This window comes from Hyla sarda, chromosome 5 (genome assembly GCF_029499605.1).
Source record: "Hyla sarda isolate aHylSar1 chromosome 5, aHylSar1.hap1, whole genome shotgun sequence".
Lineage (NCBI taxonomy): Eukaryota > Metazoa > Chordata > Amphibia > Anura > Hylidae > Hyla > Hyla sarda.
In genome coordinates, this window is record NC_079193.1 from 163450656 (window position 1) to 163466252 (window position 15597).

The window sequence follows — 15597 nt, forward strand, 5'->3', positions numbered from 1 at the left end:
AGATAGCGCAACAAGGCCAACAGCTGTCTCAACTGACCGTTATGCTACAGCAGTTACTACCACAGCTTCAGCAGTCATCTCCTCCGCCAGCTCCTGCACCTCCTCCGCAGCGAGTGGCCGCTCCTGGTCTACGCCTATCCTTGCCGGATAAATTTGATGGGGACTCTAAGTTTTGCCGTGGCTTTCTTTCCCAATGTTCCCTGCATCTGGAGATGATGTCGGACCTGTTTCCCACTGAAAGGTCTAAGGTGGCTTTCGTAGTCAGCCTTCTGTCTGGAAAAGCCCTGTCTTGGGCCACACCGCTCTGGGACCGCAATGACCCCGTCACTGCCTCTGTACACTCCTTCTTCTCGGAAATCCGAAGTGTCTTTGAGGAACCTGCCCGAGCCTCTTCTGCTGAGACTGCCCTGTTGAACCTGGTCCAGGGTAATTCTTCCGTTGGCGAGTATGCCGTACAATTCCGTACTCTTGCTTCAGAATTATCCTGGAATAATGAGGCCCTCTGCGCGACCTTTAAAAAAGGCCTATCCAGCAACATTAAAGATGTTCTGGCCGCACGAGAAATTCCTGCTAATCTACATGAACTCATTCACCTAGCCACTCGCATTGACATGCGTTTTTCCGAAAGGCGTCAGGAGCTCCGCCAAGATATGGACTCTGTTCGCACGAGGCGTTTCTTCTCCTCGGCTCCTCTCTCCTCTGGTCCCCTGCAATCCGTTCCTGTGCCTCCCGCCGTGGAGGCTATGCAGGTCGACCGGTCTCGCCTGACACCTCAAGAGAGGACACGACGCCGCATGGAGAACCTCTGCCTGTACTGTGCTAGTACCGAACACTTCCTGAGGGATTGTCCTATCCGTCCTCCCCGCCTGGAAAGACGTACGCTGACTCCGCACAAAGGTGAGACAGTCCTTGATGTCTACTCTGCTTCTCCACGTCTTACTGTGCCTGTGCGGATGTCTGCCTCTGCCTTCTCCTTCTCTACTGTGGCCTTCTTGGACTCTGGATCTGCAGGAAATTTTATTTTGGCCTCTCTCGTCAACAAGTTCAACATCCCAGTGACCAGTCTCGCCAGACCCCTTTACATCAATTGTGTAAACAATGAAAGATTGGACTGTACCATACGTTTCCGCACGGAGCCCCTTCTAATGAGCATCGGATCTCATCACGAGAGGATTGAACTTTTGGTCCTCCCCAATTGCACCTCGGAAATTCTCCTTGGACTTCCCTGGCTTCAACTTCATTCCCCAACCCTGGATTGGTCCACTGGGGAGATCAAGAGTTGGGGGCCCTCTTGTTCCAAGGACTGTCTAAAACCGGTTCCCAGTAACCCTTGCCGTGACTCTGTGGTTCCTCCAGTAACCGGTCTCCCTAAGGCCTATATGGACTTCGCGGATGTTTTCTGCAAAAAACAAGCTGAGACTCTACCTCCTCACAGGCCTTATGATTGTCCTATCGACCTCCTCCCGGGCACTACTCCACCCCGGGGCAGAATTTATCCTCTCTCTGCCCCAGAGACTCTTGCCATGTCTGAATACGTCCAGGAAAATTTAAAAAAGGGCTTTATCCGTAAATCCTCCTCTCCTGCCGGAGCCGGATTTTTCTTTGTGTCCAAAAAAGATGGCTCCCTACGTCCTTGCATTGACTACCGCGGTCTTAATAAAATCACGGTTAAGAACCGCTACCCCCTACCCCTCATCTCTGAACTCTTTGATCGCCTCCAAGGTGCCCACATCTTTACTAAACTGGACTTAAGAGGTGCCTATAACCTCATCCGCATCAGAGAGGGGGATGAGTGGAAAACGGCATTTAACACCAGAGATGGACACTTTGAGTATCTGGTCATGCCCTTTGGCCTGTGCAACGCCCCTGCTGTCTTCCAAGACTTTGTTAATGAAATTTTTCGTGATCTGTTATACTCCTGTGTTGTTGTATATCTGGACGATATCCTAATTTTTTCTGCCAATCTAGAAGAACACCGCCAGCATGTCCGTATGGTTCTTCAGAGACTTCGTGACAATCAACTCTATGCCAAAATTGAGAAATGTCTGTTTGAATGCCAATCTCTTCCTTTTCTAGGATATTTGGTCTCTGGCCAGGGACTACAAATGGATCCAGACAAACTCTCTGCCGTCTTAGATTGGCCACGCCCCTCCGGACTCCGTGCTATCCAACGCTTTTTGGGGTTCGCCAATTATTACAGGCAATTTATTCCACATTTTTCTACCGTTGTGGCTCCTATCGTGGCTTTAACCAAAAAAAATGCCGATCCCAAGTCTTGGCCTCCTCAAGCGGAAGACGCCTTTAAACGACTCAAGTCTGCCTTTTCTTCGGCTCCCGTGCTCTCCAGACCTGACCCTTCCAAACCCTTCCTATTGGAGGTTGATGCCTCCTCAGTGGGAGCTGGAGCTGTTCTTCTACAAAAAAATTCTTCCGGGCATGCTGTCACTTGTGGTTTTTTTTCTAGGACCTTCTCTCCGGCGGAGAGGAACTACTCCATCGGGGATCGAGAGCTTCTAGCCATTAAATTAGCACTTGAGGAATGGAGGCATCTGCTGGAGGGATCAAGATTTCCAGTTATTATTTACACCGACCACAAGAACCTCTCCTACCTCCAGTCTGCCCAACGGCTGAATCCTCGCCAGGCCCGGTGGTCTCTGTTCTTTGCCCGATTTAATTTTGAGATTCACTTTCGTCCTGCCGATAAGAACATTAGGGCCGATGCTCTCTCTCGTTCCTCGGATGCCTCAGAAGTTGAACTCTCTCCGCAACACATCATTCCACCTGACTGCCTGATCTCCACTTCTCCAGCCTCCATCAGGCAAACTCCTCCAGGAAAGACCTTTGTCTCTCCACGCCAACGCCTCGGAATCCTCAAACGGGGTCACTCCTCCCATCTCGCAGGTCATGTGGGCATCAAGAAATCTGTGCAACTCATCTCCCGCTTCTATTGGTGGCCGACTCTGGAGACGGATGTCGTGGACTTTGTGCGAGCCTGCACTATCTGTGCCCGGGATAAGACTCCTCGCCAGAAGCCCGCTGGTTTTCTTCATCCCCTGCCTGTTCCCGAACAGCCTTGGTCTCTGATTGGTATGGATTTTATTACTGATTTACCCCCTTCCCGTGGCAACACTGTTATTTGGGTGGTCGTTGATCGATTCTCCAAAATGGCACATTTCATCCCTCTTCCTGGTCTTCCTTCAGCGCCTCAGTTGGCTAAACAATTTTTTGTACACATTTTTCGTCTTCACGGGTTGCCTACGCAGATCGTCTCGGATAGAGGCGTCCAATTCGTGTCTAAATTCTGGAGGGCTCTCTGTAAACAACTCAAGATTAAATTAAATTTTTCTTCTGCATATCATCCCCAGTCCAATGGACAAGTAGAAAGAATTAACCAGGTCTTGGGTGATTATTTGCGACATTTTGTTTCCTCCCGCCAGGATGACTGGGCAGATCTCCTTCCATGGGCCGAATTCTCGTATAACTTCAGAGTCTCTGAATCTTCCTCCAAATCCCCATTTTTCGTGGTGTACGGCCGTCACCCTCTTCCCCCCCTCCCTACCCCCTTGCCCTCTGGTCTGCCCGCTGTGGATGAAATTTCTCGTGACCTTTCCATCATATGGAGAGAGACCCAAAATTCTCTCTTACAGGCTTCATCACGCATGAAGAAGTTCGCGGATAAGAAAAGAAGAGCTCCTCCCATTTTTTCCCCTGGAGACAAGGTATGGCTCTCCGCTAAATATGTCCGCTTCCGTGTCCCTAGCTACAAGTTGGGACCACGCTATCTTGGTCCTTTCAAAATTTTGTGTCAAATTAATCCTGTCTCTTACAAACTTCTTCTTCCTCCTTCTCTTCGTATCCCTAATGCCTTTCACGTTTCTCTTCTTAAACCACTCATCCTCAACCGTTTTTCTCCCAAATCTGTTCCTCCCACTCCTGTTTCCGGCTCCTCGGACATCTTCTCTGTCAAAGAGATCTTAGCTTCTAAAAAGGTCAGAGGGAAAACTTTTTTTTTAGTGGACTGGGAGGGTTGTGGTCCTGAAGAGAGATCCTGGGAACCTGAGGACAACATCCTAGACAAAAGTCTGCTCCTCAGGTTCTCAGGCTCTAAGAAGAGGGGGAGACCCAAGGGGGGGGGTACTGTTACGCCGAGCGCTCCGGGTCCCCGCTCCTCCCCGGAGCGCTCGCTACACTCTCCCCGCTGCAGCGCTCCGGTCAGATCCACTGACCCGGGGCGCTGCGATTCCGCTTCCAGCCGGGATGCGATTCGCGATGCGGGTAGCACCCGCTCGCGATGCGCACCCCGGCTCCCGTACCTGACTCGCTCTCCCTCGGTCCTGTCCCGGCGCGCGCGGCCCCGCTCCCTAGGGCGCGCGCGCGCCGGGTCTTTGCGATTTAAAGGGCCACTGCGCCGCTGATTGGCGCAGTGATTCCAATTAGTGTCTTCACCTGTGCACTTCCCTATATCACCTCACTTCCCCTGCACTCCCTTGCCGGATCTTGTTGCCATCGTGCCAGTGAAAGCGTTCCCTTGTGTGTTCCTAGCCTGTGTTCCAGACCTCCTGCCGTTGCCCCTGACTACGATCCTTGCTGCCTGCCCCGACCTTCTGCTACGTCCGACCTTGCTTCTGTCTACTCCCTTGTACCGCGCCTATCTTCAGCAGCCAGAGAGGTGAGCCGTTGCTAGTGGATACGACCTGGTCACTACCGCCGCAGCAAGACCATCCCGCTTTGCGGCGGGCTCTGGTGAATACCAGTAGTGACTTAGAACCGATCCACTAGCACGGTCCACGCCAATCCCTCTCTGGCACAGAGGATCCACTACCTGCCAGCCGGCATCGTGACAGGCAGCCATTTTGCCATGTGCTTCACTGTTATGTAATGTATGATACGTGCAGTTGTTATACATGTACTTATACATATTGTTTGTATTGTTCTAGTTTTACCACTTATTGCAACCTATTGACCAATAAACCGGATGAACAACAAAGAACAGTCCTCTTATTTGGAAGACAGGGCTGGTTTATGCTGAATGTCAGACTACACACTGTGTGAATGTTTAGGAAGACAGAACAGTAAAACAGATGCTAGTCACCAGCGATAGTGGATCTGACTATACAGAGCCGCCATCAGCCACGTAGTCCTACGCACATGATTGCAGCGGCTGCCACACCTAGAATGAGCCTGCACAGAGTCATTAAGCAGCCAGCAACAGGAACACCATGTCCACTAGCCAGGCATCAACATACAGGACAAGGTCACAAGCAAGCCACTCTAGCAAGTCCTCCATAAAAGAAATGGCTGCTCTCGCCCACGCAGAAGTGAAGGCTGCAAAAGTAAGGGCTTCCTTTGCGGGACATGAGATACAACTAAAGCAACAACTAAATAAAGAAACAGCATGCTAGCAAAATCCTTGGAAAAGCTTGCAGCAGAGAGAGAAGCGGCAGCCGCAATAGCCAAAGCAGAGTTCCGAGAAACCATGGACTTTTCCGAATCTGAGAAGCACAGCCAAGTACTCGGACTAGACTTAGATCAACAAGATCCAGCACAGCGCATCTCAGAATATGTCCACCAGCATCCCAAAAGAAAACAAGAAAGAGAAAAGGGTGATATCAGGTACCCTAAAACTCCTGATGAATAGAACCCTTGGTGAACAAAATAAGAGTAAAGATCCTAACATGAGAAACATACACGAATGAGGTAGAAGATGTAGTAAAACTTAACTTTTACTTTAGTATTACATAAAAATATATATACAGATACAAATGTATAGGACAAATATGGAAAGGTCCAAAGACATAATTTGCACTATACAAGGGGAATGGTATACTAAAGAAATAGACTTCCTCAGCAAAGGCCAAGGATAGCGCTTTGAAGAAGCTTGATCCCATCATTGACCAAAACGGGTTGCTAAGAATAGGAGGCCTTCTTCAAAAAGCCAAAGTGGAATTCGGGGAGAAACATCCTCTAATAATTCCCAGACATCATCACGTCACGACTTTGCTTGTGCGGCACCATCACTTTCAAATGAAACATCAAAGCAGATTGTTAACCGAAGGGAATCTACGAGCTGCTGGACTATGGATAGTTGGAGCTAAGAGGTGTGTGAGCAAGCTCATTTTCAACTGCGTTACCTGTCGCAAACTTTGTGGCATGTTTCAGAATCCGAAGATGGACAGTCTTCCAACTGAGAGGTTTAAACAGATCCTCCTTTCACCAATATTGGTTTAGATGTATTTGGTCCTTGGTGGCTACACGGCACACTAGAGGTATTCACGCCAGTGCAAAATGCCGGGCAGTCATGTTTACTTGTATGACCAGCAGAGCTGTCCATACAGAAGTGGTTGAATCAATGGACACTTCAAGTTTCATAAACACACTTCAACGTTTTATTGCCATCAGAGGGCCCGTGAAGCATATTCGTTCAAACAGTGGCACGAATTTCGTTGGGACAGTGAAAGAGCTTCAACTTCAATTCCTTCCAACCTGGACATTACCAATGTGGAAAGATACTTAAATGAGCAAGGATGCACCTGGACCTTTAATCCACCACATTCTTCTCACATGGGCGGCGTCTGGGAAAGGATGATAGGAATAGCAAGGAAAATCTTGGATTCTATCTTCTTGCAGGTGGGGAGTACAAGACTCACATATGAAAGCTTGACCACCTTCTTGGCAGAAGTTTCAGCTATCATAAATGCAAGACCGATGACTATCCTTTCCAGAGACCCTTGAAGATTTGACCATCCTTACTCCTGCCATGTTACTTAAGCAGAAGACCAGCACTCCGAGTGCTCCTCTTGGAGATTTCAATGACTAAGACCTCTACAGATGACAATGGGGGCAGATGCAAAGCCTTTCTAATGCCTTCTGGAACAGGTGGAGGAAACAGTATATCTCTACCCTACAATCAAGAAGGAAGTGGCAAACTAACAAGCCAAACATCAGACCTGGGGATGTCGTGCTCATGAAAGACAACCAGTTGCCTCGGAATGATTGGCCATTTGGCCTCATCACCAACACATTCCCAAGCAAAGATGGGAATGTACACAAAGCTGAAGTCCAAGTGTGGAAGCTTGGCAAGTGCAAGTTATTCCTCAGGCCAGTGGCGGAACTTGTTTTGTTTTTTTCACCCAATCTACCTAGTAGTCGTGTCAGTTGACGCCAGGTGGGGAGTGTTCTGCCTAGCAGGTTTGAGAAGCGATTACAATTTGCTTTCTGCCTGCCACTATATCTGAGAGTTCATTAGTGTGGTTATAGCACCTTCTAGTGGTGTTAAGTTGTATTACACCTTGTTTTTCTTGATATAAGAATTCTGCCTTGTGGGTGGTGCTATGCATTGTGGGTTGTTGCAAGGCATTCTGGGAAGAAGAAGGGGCAGTCCTTAGTCTCCTGGACACAAGACCAGAGACGCTCTACATCTCTCCCTTCTAAAACTCCACATCTGTGTAACAGCATATCTGGTGAGTCACTTACCTCTGTTACTAGGGCATTATAGTATCCAGAGCTGTTTAGATATTTGTACTACTCAGGGAGTTAACTGTGTGCATGTTAGACTGTTAGCTAGCCATGCAATCCTATGTATAGGCAGCCATTTTGCCATGTGCTTCACTGTTATGCAATGTATGATATATGCAGTTGTTATACTTATACATGTACTTATACAAATTGTTTGTATTCTTCTAGTTTTACCACTTATTACAACCTGTTGACCAATAAACCTGCAAACCTACAAAGAACAGTCCTCTTATTTGGAAGACAGGGATGGTTTATGCTAAATGTCAGACTACACACTGTGTGAGCGTGTAGCAAGACAGAACAACTCCTATTTAAAAATCTTAATCCTTCCAGTATTTATCAGCTGCTGTATACTATAGAGGAAGATCTTTTCTTTTTGAATTTATTTTCTGTCTGACCACAGTGCTCTATGCTGACACCTCTGTCCATGTCAGGAACTGTCCAGAGCAGGATAGGTTTACTATGGGGATTTGCTCCTACTCTGGACAGTTCCTGACATGGAGAGAGGTGTCAGCAGAGAGCACCGTGGTAATACAGAAAAGAAATTAAAAAAGAAAAGAACTTCCTGTGGAGCATACAGCAGCTGATAAGTACTGGAAGGGTTAAGATTTTTAAATAGAAGTAATGTAACAAATCTGTTTAACTTTCTGGCACCAGTTAATTTAAAAAATAATAATAGTTTTTCACTGAAGTACCCCTTTAATTTCCCATGAAATAAAATTTATCATAATTTCTTATAGCTGTGTTGTGATGCTCCTGTCATTCCTCCTGAATATTTATGAATAAATTGACAATTGGGCTATACCATTCCCCTTCTCAAAAGTGAATATTTATATACACTCTGCCTATGTCAACTCTGATTAAACTGTGCCAGATTAAACAGGGACACACTGCATCTGGCAACACCCAGTTGTCAAATTATTGATAAACTTCTAGGAAGAATTACTGGGGAACAGCACGACTCAGTTATCAAAAAAGACGCTCCATAATAGGGGCATTGCTGGTCTCCAAAAGACTTGTGGTTAGTGCCCATTGCTACAGACAAGCTCCTAACCACACCCATATTCACACCATCAGACACAACCCTAGCCACACTCTTGACCACACACAAGCACATCCAGCTTCCTTCTTCAATATTCTCCCACTGCTGCTTATGGAGCAGTGCCCCTCCATAAAGAATGAGTAGAGTGCTGGTCCACTCCCTTGATTTTCAATTACATGTTTCCTCCATTCTAGAGATCGGAGGGGCTACAAGCAGTCAGACTCCCACCTAGTTATCCCCTATCCTGTGGAGGGGAGATCATTTTTAATTGTGGAATACCATTTTAAGAGTAATAATGTTATTCACCTCTCACCTGAAATTAGCAGAACCTCCTATATTTAGGTGACAGACTGAAAACAACCACTATACAAATAATATCATGACATACAATATCAATATCAATATAATGATGACAGTGCAGTTATATCCAGTGATGCCTTATACATTGTCTAAATAATACCATATTATGGTAGATACTAGCTGTACACAGGCTCAGCACTGACCAAGTGATTACATTAGTTACATCGAGTAACTCACAGGTGACATATTCTCTTACTGGAGCCATTCACTTTTCTCATCCTTCTCCATCTGGCCAAGACTTCAATGTAGACTTTTCTCAGACTTGTCTACACAGAATCTAAGTTGGACAAAACGTTTCTTTCTCCAGCACTATGCCAACCTCTATACAAACTCCCCATGTGTACTGCCCCACACAGTAATAATGCCCACTATTTGCCCCTATATCGTACATATCCCCCCCCCCTTTGACTCTATAAAGCAGTTAGGGCCCTCTGTGCCCTCATATAGTGCAGGCTGCCTCTGTGTCCCTATATAGTATAGGCCACCTCTGTGCCCCCATATAGTGCAGGCCGCCTCCGTGCCCCTATATAGTATAGACCACCTATTTTTTACCCCCATATAGTGCAGTCTGCATCCTGTTCCCCCATATAGTGCAGGCTGCATTGTGCCCACATTTAGTAGTAACTAGTACAGGCCCCTATGTGAGGTGAAATAAAAAACTACTCAACTGACAGCAGCTTCTTACTACCTAAAACAGTAATGTACAAGGCCTTCATATGTAGTACACGTTTTACATTCTCTACATTCTTACATACACTTACATTCCATATGTCATAGACAGACCCCAAATGTCACATACAGACCCCAGACTCACACCCCATAGGTCACATACAGACCCCAGACTCACATTCTATATGACACATACAGACTCATCCCCCATATGTCACATGCAGACCCCATATGTTACATGCAGACCCCAGACACACACCTCATATGTCACATACAGACCCCATATGTTACATACAGACCCCTATATGTCACATACAGACCAAAATCTCACACCCCATATGTTACATACTGACCTCATATGTCATACAAAAACTCAATTTCACATACAGTTCTCATATGTCCCATACATACATACAGTTAAGCGCTGCGGAATCTGTAGGCGCTATATAAATAAAATTATTATTATTATTATTATTACAAACCCCAGACTCACACCCCATTTGCCACATACACACAAACCCCATATGTCACACACAGGCAACATATGTCACATACAGATCTCAGACTCACACCCCATATGTTACATACAGACCCCGCATGTCACACACCGGCCCCATATGTCCCACACAGACCCCAGACTCACATTCCATGTCACACACAGACCCCTCACTCATCCTACACCAAGTAGTTGCAGTTTGGCTGATCAGAGAGGTGAGGTCAGAAGAGGAAAGAGCTGGCACTTGTCTTCCCTTTCAACATCAGCAATAAGTAAAACTGCTGGTATTCCTCATCTTCTAAGAAGGCAGGGCCTGTAACCAACCTATTAAGCTTGTTAAGTACAGAACAGGATGCTGGAGAGCTGGACATCAGACGTTAGCTATAGTACCGTATATGCCGGCGTATAAGACTGGGCGTATAAGACGACCCCCAACTTTTACAGTTAAAATATAGAGTTTGGGATATACTTGCCGTATAAGACTACCCCTCCTACCGCGATGTACAGTACCTTGTAGTTCCCCCCATATTAAGTAGGCAGTATAGTTCCCCCACATTAGGTAGGCAGCATGTTCCCCCACAATTGTAGGCAGCTCTCCCACATTAGGTCAGCAGTTCCCACACATTAGGTCAGCAGTTCCCCCACATTAGGTCAGCAGCTCCCACACATTAGGTCAGCATTACCCCCACAATAGTAGGCAGCTCCCCCCCACAATAGTTGGCAGCTCCCCCCACAATAGTAGGCAGCTCCCCCCCACAATAGTAGGCAGCTCCCCCCCCACAATAGTAGGCAGCTCCCTCCTACAATAGTAGGCAGCTCCCTCCTACAATAGTCGGCAGCTCCCCCCCACAATAGTCGGCAGCTCCCCCCCACAATAGTAGGCAGCTCCCCCCCACACAATAGTAGGCAGCTCCCCCCCCCCCACAATAGTAGGCAGCTCCCCCCCCCCCACAATAGTAGGCAGCTACCCCCCCACAATAGTAGGAAGCTCCCTCCTACAATAGTCGGCAGCTCCCCCCCACAATAGTCGGCAGCTCCCCCCACAATAGTAGGCAGCTCCCCCCCACACAATAGTAGGCAGCTCCCCCCTCCCCACAATAGTAGGCAGCTCCCTCCCCCACAATAGTAGGCAGCTCCCCCCCCCCCCCCACAATAGTAGGCAGCTCCCCCCCACAGACATACAACTTCCAGCCATATAGAGTGTATGGCTGGAGGCTGTATGTCTGGGTACTGCCCCCCACAGTGTTCCGGTCACCGGGGTCACAATCTACTGCTATGGCCTATGGACCATAGCAGCAGTCCCGGGACCGGAGGAGCGGTGATCGGAACACTGTAGATGACGCGCCGCCGGTCACTCACCAGGCCCCTGCCAGCTCTCGTCCTCCTGCGCCTCTATGGTTGTACGCACGGGACGTCACTAACGTCACGTGCGTACAACCATAGAGAGGTGGAGAAGCACAGAAGGACCGGAGGAAGACCGCAGGAGGACCGGAGGAGTACGCGTGGTGGTCGGGGAATGGTAAGTGACCCGCGGACATCCTTATGTTCCGAAAATATTTTTCGGGACACAGGGATGTCCGGCATAGGAATACTTATCAATATCTTCCCAGCTCCTGTGTGGGGCTGCAGGTGGGGGCCGGCCAGAGCATGTGAAAACGAATTCCTGTATACTAAAAACCAGGGTGCCTCCAGCTGTTGTGAAACTACAACTACCAGCATGCCTGGACAGCCTTTGCCTGTCCGGGCATGCTGGGAGTTGTAGTTTCACAACAGCTGGAGGCACCCTGGTTTTTAAGTATACTGTACAGTTATTAGTTTGTACATGCTCTGGCCGGCCCCCGCCTGCAGCCGCACACAGGAGCCAGGAAGATAATCATAAGTATTCCTATGGCGGACCCCAATACCCGGCGTATAAGACGACCCCCGACCCCGAATTCGGGGTTAAAAAGTCGTCTTATACGCCGGGATATACGGTAAGTTTACTGCTCGTGCTGAGGTCTGAGCCCAGAGCTAACTGTGAGCCAATCAGACCCGATGCTATGGGTGTCAAACCTGGGGCTGTAGCTCCCTTACCGCCTCTGGTTCATAGTTTTCATTTCATGGGGAAAACAAATATTTTCGCAAACAGAGAAGTCAACAAAACTGTCAGGTCCTCTTTCACACTAACATCTTGGCTTCCATTAAAAAGAGAGCCATGGATAATGTAACAGATTCATTTTCTGACATATCTAAATAAATCCTCATGAATTAATGTTCTAGAACAACCCTTTAGCATAGGTTTAAAATGATCCTTAATTTTTCGATCAAACAGAATCACTTCAAGTTACAAAACCAAGTGATTTTCATAAGCAATTTGTTATGAATTTCTTTGTGCATTGGCTCATACCCTACATTCATTTTGATTAAATTGGGACATATTTATATTATTGCCAGAATACAATTATAACTTAGCTAGAGAGTTGCTGAGTGGACTTCTACTCCAAATTAATATATAATATCAGCTTTGCCTCTTGAAAGTGATTCATTTATAATTTTAGAATGTTGACAATAAGCCAATTTGCAAAAAAAATCACAGAAAAGGATATATTGATTTTTTTTTTTTTTTTAAGAATCTCAAGTGGTCTACCGGAGAGTAACATGTTTACTGTAAATAATCCTTACTTTGTCCTTATCCCTTAAGCTATATTATGTACAGAAACAATGCCCTTTTATGTGAACTTTTCATGTTTCGCTTCTAGTCTGTAGAGATTTATAGACCTAGTACTAACAATAACCTTGGGTTGCGTATTTGCCAAATAAAGGCTAAATTGGAGATATATAACCTTTAATATTTTCTAGCAACAAGTCTATTGTGTAAATTTCAGCTGATTTATCCACATTAAACACTACAAATTCTATAGTCTCAAAATTAAAGATTTTGATGCCTAACCCCCCCTCCCCCCCCCCCCCCCCCCCAAGGACAGAGCCGATTTGGGCCTCGAGGACACAGCCAACTTTGATTTTTGCATTTTTGTTTTTCCTCCTTTAATTTTAAGAGCCATAACTCTTTTATGCTTTTTGCGTGACCAATAGTACTTTGTAATAACACCTATCATTTTACCATAAAATGTACGGTGCAATGAAAACATTGAACCACTCCGCTCATTTTTACACAGTGCATTTTACAGTAAAACTAACAAACATTCTCTAATGCTGTGAGTCAATACGATTAAGACGGTACATACATTTACGTTCTTGTCTGTTACTGTACTGTACTTTAAGAAAACAGTAAATATGTTTAAAATTGCCCATTTCTGACCCCTATAACTGACTTTTTTGTTTTTTTTTTGTATTTGGAACTATATGAGGGCTCAATGTTTGCATCATGATCTGTAGTTTCACTGATATTTGACTTTTGATTAGATTTTATTACATTTTGGGGGGATTTGACCAAAAATCCGCAATGTTTGGCTTTCTTTTACATTTTTATAAGTCTACATAGGGGACTAAAAATAGCAATCTATAATTTATAGCAATTTATAGCAGATGTTTTTACTCTTCAGTACCTGAAGGCAGACTATGCAAGTGGATCCGCATGGAGTAGGTAAGGAGACATCCAGCCACCACCTTCACTCATTGGACCCTGCAACTATGCTCCAGGTGGTCTGATTAGTTTATCTAAGCACATCAATTATATTAGATGCTGTGATCAGTACAGATCTCAGTTCCTAAAGGATTAATGGGGGGCATTTTTGGGATCACAGATGCTTCCTATTATTGTTGAGGTCTCGGCTGCTATCAGCAGCACATGAAGTGAGCGCAGCTCCTGTGCTCACTTCATGTTCATAACATAATTGTATGTCTTGGTGCACTAAGTACCAATGGTATTGCTGGTAACATAGAGGAAATGGACACATAATAACATGTAATTGGGGAATGGAAGATAACATGTAGTTTCTCAGTACAGCAGTGCCGGCTACCATTCAAAAAAAAATTTGTCAGGTTGCTTAAAATCTAAAGGTTTGCTTCATGCAAAAAGTGTGTATCAGATACTGGAGAGTTTTGCAAATGTATTGAACTAAATTAATTACATAGACTGCTGTGATAAAAGTGTCAAGGGTTAATATTTCTTGCCTTTAATGTACACAATTAATTGCTAAACTGGTCATGTGTGTTTCCTAGCCAATCATTGCAGGAGAAAAGACCCTAGTCAAACCATAATTTCCTGGGGAAATTGGAGGACCTAAATTTCCATGTGGGTAGTTCTGGCACTGCTTTTGCCAGAGCCACATGTGTGTCTCTTAGCTCTGCTCTTGCTGAAGAGATGAGGAAAGTTTGATAGGCATACATACATCTTAGAGCACATGTCACCTGTCTATAATCAATTTACTGTTCCTGTCTGCACTGTTAGAATACATTCTCCAAAAAGGATAATACTTTCTTCATAAGAAAGGAGAAGTTGAACAAGGGTCTGTCTGTGTTTCACAGATTTTTTTGTGGGCCTGCAGCTGGGAAAGTGCTGTCTGTCTGTCCCAACAGGAAGACTTCCCTGTGCCTTTACGAGTGTTGTGTCGCAGATTGCAGCCAAAGAGTGAATATGGTGAACATTCTTACATTGTCTACATTTTTGCACCTTGCACCATGGTAAACCAACCAGTCAAGATCCTTATCAAGCAGTTTCAATAATCCTGGATTAAGAACAAATATACCTGCATATACATCTGCAGTAGACATTACCTGTGCAAGTGCTAAAAGCACTCAGAGATTACTAAATTCAGCCAACCTATAAAATGAATTAAAGAAGATGTCCAGGGAAACAAAATGTATCCTCTATCCGCAGGATAGGGGATAAGAGCCTGATCGCAGGAGGTACATGCGCTGGGACCCCCTGTGATATCTTGTAACGGGCCCGGCTCTGCTTAAGGAAATTATGTTTTGCATCCAGCACATCAGCTGGTTGTTACCGACCCCCCTCCATTCATCTCTACAGGAGAGGCAGAGACATCACATGAACCAGTAAGCAGCAGTGATCAGCTATCGGAACAGCAGCAAGGGACCAGTGTAAGTGAGTATTACTACTTTTTATGCCTAGTGTGCCCCCAGCCAAATATTAAAAAATGTTGATAATATATCTGCATGGGCCTCAAATATCATTTGAATGACACCATTTACACTGTCGGGCACCGCATCCCATAGAAGTCTGTGAAGGGCCAAAGAGGAAGCAGAGTTCTGGTGCAGCAAGTTTGCAGCACCCAGCTTTTGCCTCTGGCCATCCATAGACTATGTGTAGATAGCTAGGTAGATTGATGCAAAATTACAACAAAGGCACGAAAATTACAGACTGTGAGATTACTTGCAGATTTTTGCAAAAATTTGCAGCAAGTAAGGTTTGTATGATCGTACCCTTAAAGGGATAGTCAGGCAATAAACAACTTATCCCCTATCCACAGGATGAACGGACCCAGCTTTCTGAGAAGAACACGTGCTACAGGCGACACACACTTCAATTATTCTCTATGGGACCACCGAAGAGACC

The 15597-nt window shown here is 45.9% G+C and overlaps 1 long non-coding RNA gene across 1 annotated transcript; it reads left to right on the top strand.

The window, feature by feature from the left end:
• The first annotated feature begins 7277 nt into the window (after nt 1–7277).
• LOC130272607 (uncharacterized) lies at nt 7278–15163 on the top strand. Its single transcript, XR_008843644.1, has 3 exons — nt 7278–7460; nt 13625–13665; nt 15052–15163. It is a non-coding gene; the product is annotated as an uncharacterized LOC130272607 (long non-coding RNA).
• The last annotated feature ends 434 nt before the right edge of the window (nt 15164–15597 follow it).